This window comes from Cynocephalus volans, chromosome 7 (genome assembly GCF_027409185.1).
Source record: "Cynocephalus volans isolate mCynVol1 chromosome 7, mCynVol1.pri, whole genome shotgun sequence".
Lineage (NCBI taxonomy): Eukaryota > Metazoa > Chordata > Mammalia > Dermoptera > Cynocephalidae > Cynocephalus > Cynocephalus volans.
In genome coordinates, this window is record NC_084466.1 from 105,997,367 (window position 1) to 106,010,640 (window position 13,274).

Here is a 13,274-nt window from a genome sequence, read left to right on the forward strand (position 1 = left end):
TTGACCACTCAACTGTGTATTTTCAACACAGCAGCTCATTAAAACATAAGCAGATCACATAAGCTCCTCTGCCAAAGTCCTGAGGGGCTTCTGCTTTAAATCAGAATAAAAAACAAAGAACTCACAGGATCTATAAGGCCCTAAAGAATCTCCCTGACCTCAGACTTCATCTCCTATTTCTCATGCCATCGCTCGCTCCACTTGACCCACACTGGTCACATGCTGTACCTTGAACGAGCTCTGCATCCTCCCTTCTAGACATTCTCACTGGCTATTCTCTCAGCCTAGAACATTCTAGATTTGCTCAAAATATGGAAGGCTCATTTTCTTACCTTCTCTAAGTCTGCCCTGATCGTATCTTCTCAGTGAGACGTGCTCTGATGCCCTTTTAAAAAATTGCATCCATTCACCCATCTCACCCTACAACTTCCAGTGCCCCTCAGCCTCCTCTATTCTTCCCATAGTACTTATCGAATGCTATCATGCTATATCATTTCAATTATTTATTATGCTTATTATTTCTTGTCTGTCTCTCCCAACTGGAATGTAAACTCCATGAGTACAAGAATCATTGCCTGTTTTCTCATAGATTTAAATACCTTAAACAGTGCTTAGCTTGCAATAGACACTTAAGTATTTGTTGAATGAATGAATGAATGAATGGTAGGCTCTTCTTCATGGCCTATTTGGTCCCTGGGAAACCTTGACTCTGGTGAAATAGGCCATTCTCAGCACAGCCTCTTTCCCTCCTGTACTCTCAGAACACTGAGCCCCAACCATGTCCTCTTAATCTTAGATTGCTCAAGCTCCACCTACTGCTAGTTCACTGTGTTCAGTGAACAACTGTGGACACAATCAATCCCTGAGTGGCCCCAGGGAAGCCCCTCTCATATGACTTGAAATAAGAGTGCCCACCTCACTGTGACAAAATGACAAAGGCAGGAGACACTCACATGGACACTTCTTCCAAAGCAAATCTTTTTCTAATCTCCGTGATCTCTCTTGACTTTCTCATCTTCTGTCAAAGCCTGGAGTTGTGGTCAATTAAGGAGCACATAGCTGGGCCTCAGATGACTCCTTTGTAAGTCCCATCCCACTAGTCTTACACTTCTTTTTAAAATGTGGAAGCACTTTTGTCTTTTGACTTGGGATCCTAGCCTAAACTGAAACAGAGAGAGTCTTATTTTAATATCTTGTTACATGTGATTTCACAAACAATATCAAATATTGTTTTTTGTGTTTTTAACTTACAGTGAATGGTTTCACAGTGCATGTAGTGCTCCACAATTTGATTTTTCTCAATTAACATTATGACTTCAAGAGCTATCCATGTTGATACAAAAAGATCTGGGTCATTCATTTTAGTTGTTGTCCAGTATTCCACTGTACGCCACAATTTACTTATCCATTCCTCTACTCATGGATGTTTGAGTTGTTTTCAATTTTTTATTATTACTAACTGCAATAGTATCCTTGTACATATCCTATTGGGCAGATGTAAAGTAATGTATACAGGATATACATTTAGAAGTGAATTTGTTGTGTGCATGCTTTTAATTTTAAGAGCTCTTGCAAAATTGCTCTCTAATCTATACTCCCACAAGCAAAATACCAGAATTCCCTTTTCTCTAAATATTCACATCTCTGCCAACACTGGTTATGGTCACAATTCTTAATTTTTATCAATTTTCTGAATGTAAAAGAGCATCTTATCGTTTAAGATTGTATTTCTCTGATTACCCGTAAAGGTGAGCATCCTTTTATATTTTTATTGGAATTTTTATTGAGGTCATTGTAGATTCATATGCAGTTGTAAAAAATAATAGAGAGCCGTTGTACATTTTTCCCAGTTTCCCCCATGGTAACATTTTGCAAAACTATAACATAACATCATATTTAGGATATTGACATTGATACATCCATCAATCATATTCAGATTTTCCAGTTTTACTTGTACTCATTTGTGTGTGTGCCATTTGGTTTTTATTTTGGCTATTCACATTTCCTTCTGAGAACTGACTGTCTACATCCTTTAATGAATTTTTTTAAGATTTTTTTTGTCTTTCTTATTGATATATGTATTTACATATATATATGTGTGTGTGTGTGTATATATATGTCCGGCATGATAATATCTTGTCTGGTTTATGTGTTACAAATACATCATCTTTGTTCTTTCTACTTTGTCAGTTATATTTTAACTTTGTTTACTGGGACTTTAAAACAATTCTAGTGCTCAAACTTAAAATTTTTTTTATTTCAATTTAAGCTTTTATGTTTGAGAAATCATTCCCTACCCTGAGATCATAGGATATTCTCTAATATTTTCTTCTAACCCTTTAAGGTTTGTTTTATTTTATTTTTTTCATATTACAGTTTTTGATCCATTGGGAGATTGTGAGGCAGTGATCTAACTTTACTTTTCCTATATGAAAACCAATTTTTCCTAGGCAGCAATTATCGATTAATTCACTTCATCCCTCTGACTTACCACTATCTCCTCTGTTATATACCTCAGGCCCATATACGCCTGGTTACATCCGTAAGCTTTCTGCTCTGTTCCATTTATCTATTTATCTGTCCCCGCATCAATATCACCTTACCTTTATGACTATAGCTTTATAGTTAATCTGGATATCAGGTAGCACAAGTCTGCAGTCTGTTCTTCTTAAGAACAACTTTAGTTATCGACTATTCTTGATTATTTTCTGACTTCCTTATGAAAAATACAATTTTTAAAGTTTCGTGAGAAATTCAATTCCCCTTTGATCAACACAGAATTGAATTTACAGACTACATATTTTCTTCTGAGTACTGCTTTTAGCTCATATTTTGAGCTGTAGTACTATTATTTTTATTTAGTACTAAATAGCTTTTAATTTCCAAATTCTTCCTCCTTAACACTTGAGTTTTTAATAAGTATGCCTCCCCTCCCCAAAGATTTGACAACTGCCATTGTTTTAAACCATCTTTTTATTGTTGTTTTCTAATTTAATTATTGCATTGCAGTTGGATAAAATGGTACATATGAATAGATGCTTTCGAATTTGTTGAGACTCTTCTCAAGAACTGCTGTGTGATCAATCAGTATAAGTGTTCAGTGAGTACTTAAAAAGAATGTAATCTTGGTCTGTTGACTTCAAGGTTCAATACATGCCATTAGAGTGATCATTTAAGTTATGTTGTACAAATCTATACTTTTATTAGTTTTATTTTGTTTATGTGACCTATCAGTTTCTGACAAAAATATATTAAAATCTTCCCTACGATTCTGAATTAGTCTCTCTTTGTAATTCTTTTATTTTTGTTTTACGTACTTTGAAGTTAAGTCATTAGGTGTATGCAGGCCTGTGATTTACATACCTTCATGGTGAATCGTTAAACTGCCCCTTTGCTTTCAAAAGTTCACAGTTCCCAGAAGTATCTGTATGTTCACGAATCATATAAATCACAAAATATTCCAAACGGCAGGTGTTAGTATGCAACTAAGCTACTTCTCACCTGGGTCACTCTGCATAGTACTACATATTCCAAGTCGAGGAGCAATAGAATTATATTTATGTATCTGCATTAGTCCTTTTCTATTGCTTATAACAGAAATATCTGAAACTGGGTAATTTGTAGAGAAACAATATTTACTGCTTACAGTTTTGAAGTCTGGGAAGTCCAAAGTCCAGGCAACACATCTGGTGAGGGCCTTGTTGGTAGTGGCTCTACAGCAATGCAGAGCAAATGGCTTGAACAAGAAAAAGCTAACCTACTCACTTGCTCTCCTTATAAAGCCATTGGAACCATGCCCATGACCACCCACTAAACCATCAACTTATTACTCCATGAATGGATCGATCCATTCCCTGGGGAGTGGTCCTCACAATCTAATCACCTCTTCAAGGCCCCACCTTTTAATTAACAAAATAGGATTTCCCACCCACTTAACAGTGAGGATTAAGTTTCGATGAGCCTTTCAATCCACAGCAGTATCCAATATACAAGTACAGTATATAAAGAAGATAAGCATATTTTAGGTCTTTATTATTAATTATTATAATCTTCAAACAGTGGTACAACTCCAAAGTTACTTTTTACTGTTTAGCTTAAACTTCGTTTATTGAATATCAATAACTGTCCTGAAAAATGCCAAGGAATACAGCTAATTCATAAATAAAATATTTCTGCCACTATCTCTAGCCCACTTTGGTCCCATCAACCTCTTCACTGGCCTCCAAATGCCAAGAGCTTCCTGAAGTACCTGTCCTCTTCCTGTACATTTAGGCAAACTCTGCCCATCTGGCCAGACCTGACTCAAGCCCCATTGGTGCCCCAGCATGTTCTGTGGGAAGAGATCTGAAATGAACTCATCTTAGAATCAAATTACCCTTCAATACCTAATTGCTATGTGATCATAGAGGAGTTAAGAAATATGAATAGGTATTTTCTGTGTTTTAGTTTTTACCTGTAATGTTTGCCTCAGAGACTTGTTTGGATAATTAAATTTTTTGAAAAAGAAATGTGATGCTGCTAGAACTTATTTCCTCTTTCTTTTCCTTCCTTCAATTTGTTACCTGAAGAAACTTGTGCACTGTGATTCTTTCCATCTCTGATCTCATATTAGCAAGAACCACAAAATCTAGTACACAATTTTCTATTTTTCATACAAGTGAATTTTGTTTGCCTAGTTAAACTGAGAAAGCTCCATGAAGGCAGGGAATATTTCTTGTGTCTCTTCATATCCTCTATGGAGCTTAGAACAATATTGAGTGCATAGTAGGAGACTTAGAAAATTGTTGCTTGTTGATAGAAGGAATAAAATAAAATTTGCCTAATTAATCCTTTTTCTCTTATTCAGCATTTGGTGGAGATTATAACTAGCAGAGGAACAGAAAAAAGTCTGAATCATCGGCCCCTTGCCCATAGTCAGATCCCTGTACTCAAGTCTCACTAACAAGGAGAGAAATAAACAAATGGTGGGTGGGGGGAGGCAATCAAATATGAGTATGTGTCTATAGCTTCTGATACAAGTTTTCTAAGAAAAAAAGTCAAATTTCTTTTTAACTAAGTTTGACCTTGCAAATGAGAATTTGAATGATTTCTTTCCTTTGGAAGGTTTCTATTGTAACAGACTCAGGTTTTCAAGTACAAGGAAAAGTCAGTGCAGGCAGGTTTCTGTGTGAAATGTGAGCCTGTATCACCTCTCCGTCCACAGAGATTAGCACAGGTCCTGGAACAGGGGAAGCTTCCACAGGATGTTTGCAAATGAATAATTGAATGAATAATAAATTAATGATGCACAAACAACTATAAACCCAGAGATCAATGTTTACACCCATGCAGGTTTTGATGTCTCCTTCTCAGTGCTATCTAGTCCAGGAATGCCCCAGGGGAACTCCAGTAGAGAAAGCATCTGCTCTGAGATACTTAACCTCTGTCAACAGAGCAAAGTGGTGCAATATATGTATCTGGGTTCCTTTGGATGTAGAGCTAGGCCAGGATCGGTCCATGGCAAAGGTGAGCAGCAGGGAATTATGTTCTTAGTATTCTGCCACCTTCCCTTTCAGTGGTCTGTGCCCTTCCTCCACTTTCTGCCTCCAGCTTCTAGTTCACTGAGCCCCACACCTGTCAAAAAATGGGCATTCTAATGGGATTATATCAAACTAAAGAGCTTCTGCACAGCAAAAGAAACACTGAACATAGTTAAAAGACAACCAACAGAGTGGGAGAAAATATTTGCAAAATATACATCTGACAAAGGATTAATATCCAGAATATACAAGGAACTCAAACAACTTTACAAGAAAAAAACAAGCAACCCAATTAAAAAATGGGCAAAAGAGCTAAGTAGGCATTTCTCTAAGGAAGATACACAAATGGCCAACAGACATATGAAAAAATGCTCAACATCACTCAGCATCCGGGAAATGCAAATCAAAACCACACTGAGATACCATCTAACCCCAGTTAGGATGGCTAAAATCCAAAAGACTATGAACGATAAATGCTGGCGAGGTTGCAGAGAAAAATGAACTCTCATACATTGTTGGTGGGACTGCAAAATGGTGCAGCCTCTATGGAAAATGGTATGGAGGTTCCTCAAACAATTGCAGATAGATCTGCCATATGACCCAGCTATCCCACTGCTGGGAATATACCCAGAGGAATGGAAATCATCAAGTCGAAGGTATACCTGTTCCCCAATGTTCATCACAGCACTCTTTACAATAGCCAAGAGTTGGAACCAGCCCAAATGTCCATCATCGGATGAGTGGATACGGAAAATGTGGTACATCTACACAATGGAATACTACTCAGCTATAAAAATGAATGAAATACTGCCATTTGCAACAACATGGATGGACTTTGAGAGAATTATATTAAGTGAAACAAGTCAGGCACAGAAAGAGAAATACCACATGTTCTCACTTATTGGTGGGAACTAAAAATAAATAAATAAATTCACACACACACACACACACACACACACACACACACACACACACACACACACACACACACACACACACACACACACACATACGAAACCCGGGAGGGGGGGAAGAAGACATAACAACTACAATTCCTTGAAGTTGATACGACAAGGAAACAGAAAGGGCATTGTTTGAGGGAGAGGGGAGAGGGAGGAGGGAAGGAGGTTTTGGTGATGGGCCACAATAATCAACCACATTGTATATAGACAAAATAAAATTTAAAAAAAATAAATAAAGAAATAAATTTTTTAAAAAATCGGCATTCTATCTGTCCCCTCCAAAAGAAAGGAGAAGGGTTAATGTTAGTACATTGTAGGCAGTAAAATAAGATGAGAGGTAGAGAAGGGGTAAAGGAGAACAGGGAGGAACCAAGGGGACTATTAGCTATTCTATTCAGACAACGTGGGAGACATTGTGCTGGGCACTTTTTATACATTATCTCATTTAATCACCCCAATAACACTATGGGAGCACTGTTGTTATGCCTAGAGAGGTTAGGTAAATTGCAGAAGCTCATACAGTTAGGAACAAAACACAACCTCAAATTCAGGTCTGTCTGATTCCAAAGCCAAAGACTCTTCATAACATTATGCCAAGTAAATAGTCTGATTAATTTTCCATAGAGAACTGTCCGATACTAGTTTAAAATACAGAGAGGCCATAAAATCTGGCAGCACAGATCAATTACTTCTTACAGATTGCACCCACTTGATTACTTCTGGGGTGTGCTAAAGGCACAGGTTTTTTTTAGTGAAAATCAAAGACAAATAAGGACATACATCATAGAACTGCACATATAGGCGCTGAAGGAAATGCTGCACTAATAAAATGCATTTCTTGCAGCTATGTATTTTAACAACAGACAACACAATAAGCTTATTATGTAATGTCATTGAACATAGCATGTCCTTTTTATGTGAATTATCCATTTAACTTGTATAATCACCTATGTCCCCAGACTTTATGGCCATCCTGTATAATCCAGGAATCAAGAGGTAATAATAACTGGAGCCCAAAGAAATACATAAATGATTTTCAGTCAGTATGGGGGAAAAGTAAGATAGATCTTTTCAGAGTAGCAAAGATTCCCGGAATTGAACTTCATTAAGTGACTCGTTCTTCCTGCATCTAAAATGGGATTTATTCTGGGCCACTTTTCACCTTTTGTTACTCAAATGGTCTGATTATATCGCCATGTCATGCAGATTATACAAAGTTTTCTGTGGGAAAAGGACCTTAGAAATCAATGAGTCCCTTATCCAAAACCCCAGGATCCAAGTCCACAGGGAATGGTCAGCCCTGTATTCTTGTTATTGACCAGTCTGGGATTGTCTGAAGTGCCGCTCTTGCTCTCTGCCACCATCTCTCCAGCTTAGCATCCGAAGAGATAAATAATAGGAAAGATTGGTGAAAGTAAGAATGCAGGAGTTAATTAAGCTGTGGTCCTTAGCACAATCTGTAACATCGATCTTATTGAATCTCAATAACGGCTTACAACTCATCACTACTAAGAGTCTAATTAGACATTTATTACTTATGTAATTCTGAATTAATGGCACAGCAACAAGATTTATATCTCGCATGTTTGTTACACCTCAGCACTCTCCATTTTAATAATCAATTGATATTTCGTTAACATACATTAACTATCCTATTAAAACTGAATTAAATACTGTTCTGATTTGATTTTATTATATAAATGCTGGCAACACTAATGAGGTGCAGGCCATGTAAATCACAATGGGACAGCCAACTTCAGGCTCCTCTGTTAAGTCATTTCAGAGTGAAAAAGGAATGAGCAGATGTGTTCCTCAAATTGTGTTCCTCAATTTCATAAGTACTTCATAACTCAGTCGTGATGGATTCCTGATCAGCGCCTCAAAAGAGTAAAACTTTCAGAACATGCTTCATTTCTAATAAGGCTGTACTAAATGAGGCTTAAATTAAAAAACATTTCAGCCTTGGTCTTTGTTGTAAGGTCACTGATTTTGAGAAGAGAAAGAGTATTGCTTCATGAGAGGAATTCAGTTCAGCCCCCACCCTTTCTGGCAAAAGTGCTTCTGAAACTAAACTAGACTTCCTCAAGCAGTTCAATATTCCTCTTTGGCTGGGGAACTGGATTTTATTTTACCAAAGGAATGGAACTTAAGAAATAAACAATGAACATTCATTTAACTGTAGTTGAGTATCTGCTATGTCCCAAGCAAAACGGAATCTGATCCTATCTCATAGAAACAAGTATTCTGAAGCCTCCTGAACTTGTTATGATGGCTTCTATGAGAAACACAAAGCATAAGGGGTGGGCTGCACCTTTAAGGCGTCTACAGCCTTCTTGGGAGAAAAGTCATAGATGTGTGAAAGTCACCTCATGCTCATGTACCCAGAATCTGAACCCACTCCTTGTGAGTAATGTCACTGCATAGCCCACATGTCTTGTAATGTTTCTGGCATGTAAAACAAGCTTTAAAATATCTGTGAACAAATGAAAGCTTCTCTGGCACAATGGACTAGTGATTCTCTTGATCCAAGTCCTCATCCATTTGAAGTCCATCACTCCACAGTTACAGATTTCTAGTCATAAAAACCAGAAGGAAAGTTAGAACAGCTGGCAGTGGTATCTAGGTGCCAGGAACAATAATAAAAGAGAAAAAGTGGTTTCAACCATGAGTCCAGGCAAACAATTATACTGGCAACTATTTACGTTGTGCTGCCAAATTATGATTGACATGTAGAGCTTGTTTTTGTACAACTGAGAACTCAGCACATTCCAGCAAAGTCTACTTAGGACCTTAAGCTGAGCAGGTAGCTCAGGTTGGGAATCATACAGCCTGGTTTGCACAGGGAAGTCTCCATTATTACCTGCTTTCCTGATGTAATTATTAATAGCACCCACTTTCACTATCAAGAGTGTCCTGATTCAGGTGATGAATTGTATCATCATCGTGAGTACAGGATAGAGCCTGCTGGGCCAGATGCATGCGGCAGGACTTTTGGTCAAGATAGCAGATTGCACACACCACTTCTATCTCCCTACTTCTGTCAGCTTTGTTCTTTTTGCATGGGTAAAGTTTTTAGTGCTTCAGTTCTGTAGTATAACTGTAACTGTCTTCTGTGCTTTTTCTATATGTTGATGCTAAAGTTAAGAGTAAATGTGATAGGTTATATTACTGATTATTAAATATTCTGGTTTCCTTCTCTGTGGGAGGAATATATATGTCCTTGAAGGACAAAGTACTATAAATCTTGGCCTCATGGCAAGGACCAAATCAAGTTGCTGCATGCCATTTGTTGAAACTTCTCAACCTAGTAAGATGGCATCCAGTAAATCATTTTAGACAAAATGACTCAGGGAGAAGAGATTAAGGGTGTGGGTCTCCTAGGGAAGTCCGATAGATGCGAGGTCCTAGTAATTAAACACGTCTAGAGTGGCATATTTCAAAACAGGATAGAAATTCTTTGACAAAAATCTAGTTAATAAGAAATTAAGTTTTTAAAAGCATTGTACTTCCAATAGAATCATTAGCCTAGATTAAAAGAGAATGTTCTAGACTTAAAACAGCCCTTGCCCCTCCCTTATTCTTCCTGTTTGAGCTGAAGCAGGAGGAGAAAGTTCTTCAGCCTCTCAGTAGATCATGTTCTACAGTTCTTTCTTGAGATATAGCCAAAGACAACAGTGGACAAGAAAGACTTGCCAGAGAACAGAGCCAAGGGCTAATGGGAAAAATGTCTGGGGAGCAATTCCCAAGGCCTAGTCAAAGCATACTTCACTCTCCCAGACAACATGTGCCCAGGGGGATTTTAGACTTGGTAGAGACTGGTAACAGCTGTGTGTCTCCTATTTTTCATCTTTCCAAATGGAGTGTTTATTATGGTCACTACTTCTCTACAAACTCTGTGTATTGGGTATGTGAGAGACAGATAGCTTCTCCTCTTGTTCCTGCATCTTTGAATTAAGAAGAGCTGCATCAATATCTGACACAAAGACTATCTCATGTCACCTGAAGATCTTGGCCTTTATCTTAGAAGAAAAAGTGAAAACTCAGTTACTGTTTGCGACTTCTGGTTGTCCCTCTTGGAAAGGGGGTGAGTGCGTTCAACATGTGGGAAAAGGAGGATGCTGGTTAGTTGAATATTAGAAAGGTAGACTGTGTGAGTTTATGCTACTGTTCGCTACTGTTTCCATCCCCATCATGCTGCCTTTGGGAAGATCATGTACACACACCAAATGTGAACTTAGGAGTAGCCATTTGGCTTGTCTTGGCCAGTGAAATGTGGGTAAAAGTGATGTGTGTCATTCCTGGGCAGAAGTGTTACGAGATATGGCCCAACATGTTTCTTTTCTCTCTGCCATTAGATATACATTTTTCCAGATAGAATCTGGGTCTCAAAATGAAGATAACATACACCTGAGCCTCAGCTGATCTGTGACAGACATTTATTTTTTTTTTTTTATTTTTTTTTTTTCCTTTTTCCTTTTTTTATTTTCATGCTGTTGACTTACTGAAGCAATCGGGTCAGTTGTCCTGTAGAACGTGTGACAGACATTTAGTGTGAGCAAGAAATTAACTTTTGGTGTTGGAAACCACTGAGACTTGGGGTCATTTGCAGCATTACCTGGATCATTCTTACTGTCAGAGCAATAAACAATGCTAATAATATTATGATAATGTCAATATTATTCACCATAATGCTAAGTAATGTGACTAGACCTATAAAGGAGATATAACCCCACATATCTAAAGGAGGAAGCTCTAAGCATTCAGTGACACAAAATCTTGCTACATTTGTTTGATTCATGTTAGAACTATGATTTTCCTATTTAGCATTTAGTTTTTCCTGGACTTTATAGTTGCCTTTCTTTCTTTTGGGGATCTTTGTTTTATTTTTAATGTTATGAAATTTCACCAGGATGGGTTTAAGATGTGAGTCTCTTTTAATCTATTTAGTTTAGTGCTCACTTTCTGAATACAGACCCCTTTTCTGCACTGCCTCAAAAGCCCACTGCAGCCTTTTATCCATTTTTTATCTCTCACCACCTCATATACCCACCTGCAGTCTTCTTAGAATTACATTTAGTTCTTTTTCTTCCTTTAGACTATGAGCCACCTGAGTACAGGGACTGAGTCTTGCTCTACTTTTTAATCCCTCACCCTGCCTAGCATGGTAACTGGGGAAGACAATGTATTCAATGGCCAGATGCTGAATTTTTTACTTCCTACATGTTACTTGGTGACAAAAATAATTAAGCACAATATGATAAATCAAATATAAGACAATCATTTTCATCTTTCAGTAATGTATGGTGGACGTTGTCCACTAATACCTGCAAGACAAGACAGGAAATATGAATAGGTTCCAATGTACAAATGTCCTAATTTCATGAATCAGTATATGGTATTTCTCTGATTCCTGAAATTCTTATAGTGCCAAGAGACAGCATTCATAACCTAGAACAAAGCTGCTTCAAAACAGGAACAATTCAGATGGAGCTCTTAGCACAATTTGGCATCTAATTTTACTTCCTTAACTATTTGACTTATGCATTACAGTTTTTCTCCAGAATCTCTATGGAGCAGGGATTAGAGAAGTCCACCTTATGCACTTCCTAACACAAGATCTAAGTTGGTCTTAACAGCCTCTTTGGCATCCAGTGACAGAACAATCTCTTTCTCTAGATGTAAGGTTAACTATGATGTTTGTCAGGGCCGCGTGCAGTAAGCAATAACTGTATGGTGGAATTTCAAAGTTGTGAGAAAGTTTCTCATTCCGCCAAAATATCTATCCAATTGTTGGCTGATACCTCAAATCAAGCCTTCAATTTTTTAGCTTAGAAGTTTAAAGTCACAAACTATTTTTTTAATACCTGGGAGGAAAGATTGTATAGAATCCCAATCATGGCACACCTTGCCTCCCAAACCAGGCTCTGTGGAAACTCTATGGAATTTAGATGGTTCTGAGGAGCACAGTTTGAAAACCACTGCAAAGCTCAAGGTTATATCTCCCTAGAGATATCTGACTAAAAATAACTAAAATATGTCATCAGTCAGTAACCCCTCAAGATAGAGGAAGTTGGGGTCCTTTCTAAGAGAACATTTTTGTCTTGAGTGAAAAGAAAACATAGTAGACGCTGGTCCCCAGGGGAATAGAGACCCTTCCCCACCCCTAGACCACAGAAAACAGGCTTGAGACAGGGAAATCCAAGGTTCTTCAATGTGTTTCTGATGACTTCTCAGAGGGCAGACCCTGATCTTGGCTACCTCCTCCCAGTATCATAATACCCCTCAGATGCAGGGGCTTCTGTAAGATCCATATAAGTTTTAAGAAGGGCTTCATAAATACAGATTGAATTGAAGTTTTAGGCAGCCAAGAGTCTGCTAGCTCTCTGGAGGCCTCCAGTCCAGCTCCCACACTACCCAGCTGCCTGCACATGATTGGTCTCTTAGATAATTGATCACAGCTGATGGCTTAATTCAACCTGTCACAGGAAGGCCAGCTCCTTCTGTAGGCAAGTTTCCATCCTGCGATGGTGCCCTCGGGGCCAATGAACTCACTGGAAGGAAACGTGACTCCCACTCTTCAGTTGACGAACTTGGGCATTTCCTAGATGGGGCTCAATGCCAGGGATCTGGTCTCAGCCTGGTGAGCTTGAGAGGAGAGTGCAAGCTCCCTCCCTGCTCTCCTGAGAGAGCCTTGTGGTCTCTCCAAATTTCGTAGTTTGCTTTTCAAGGTGGCATGAGGTAGGTCAGTTGTCTTTAATACTGATTCATAGTAGGGCAGTCTGAATTAGGGAAA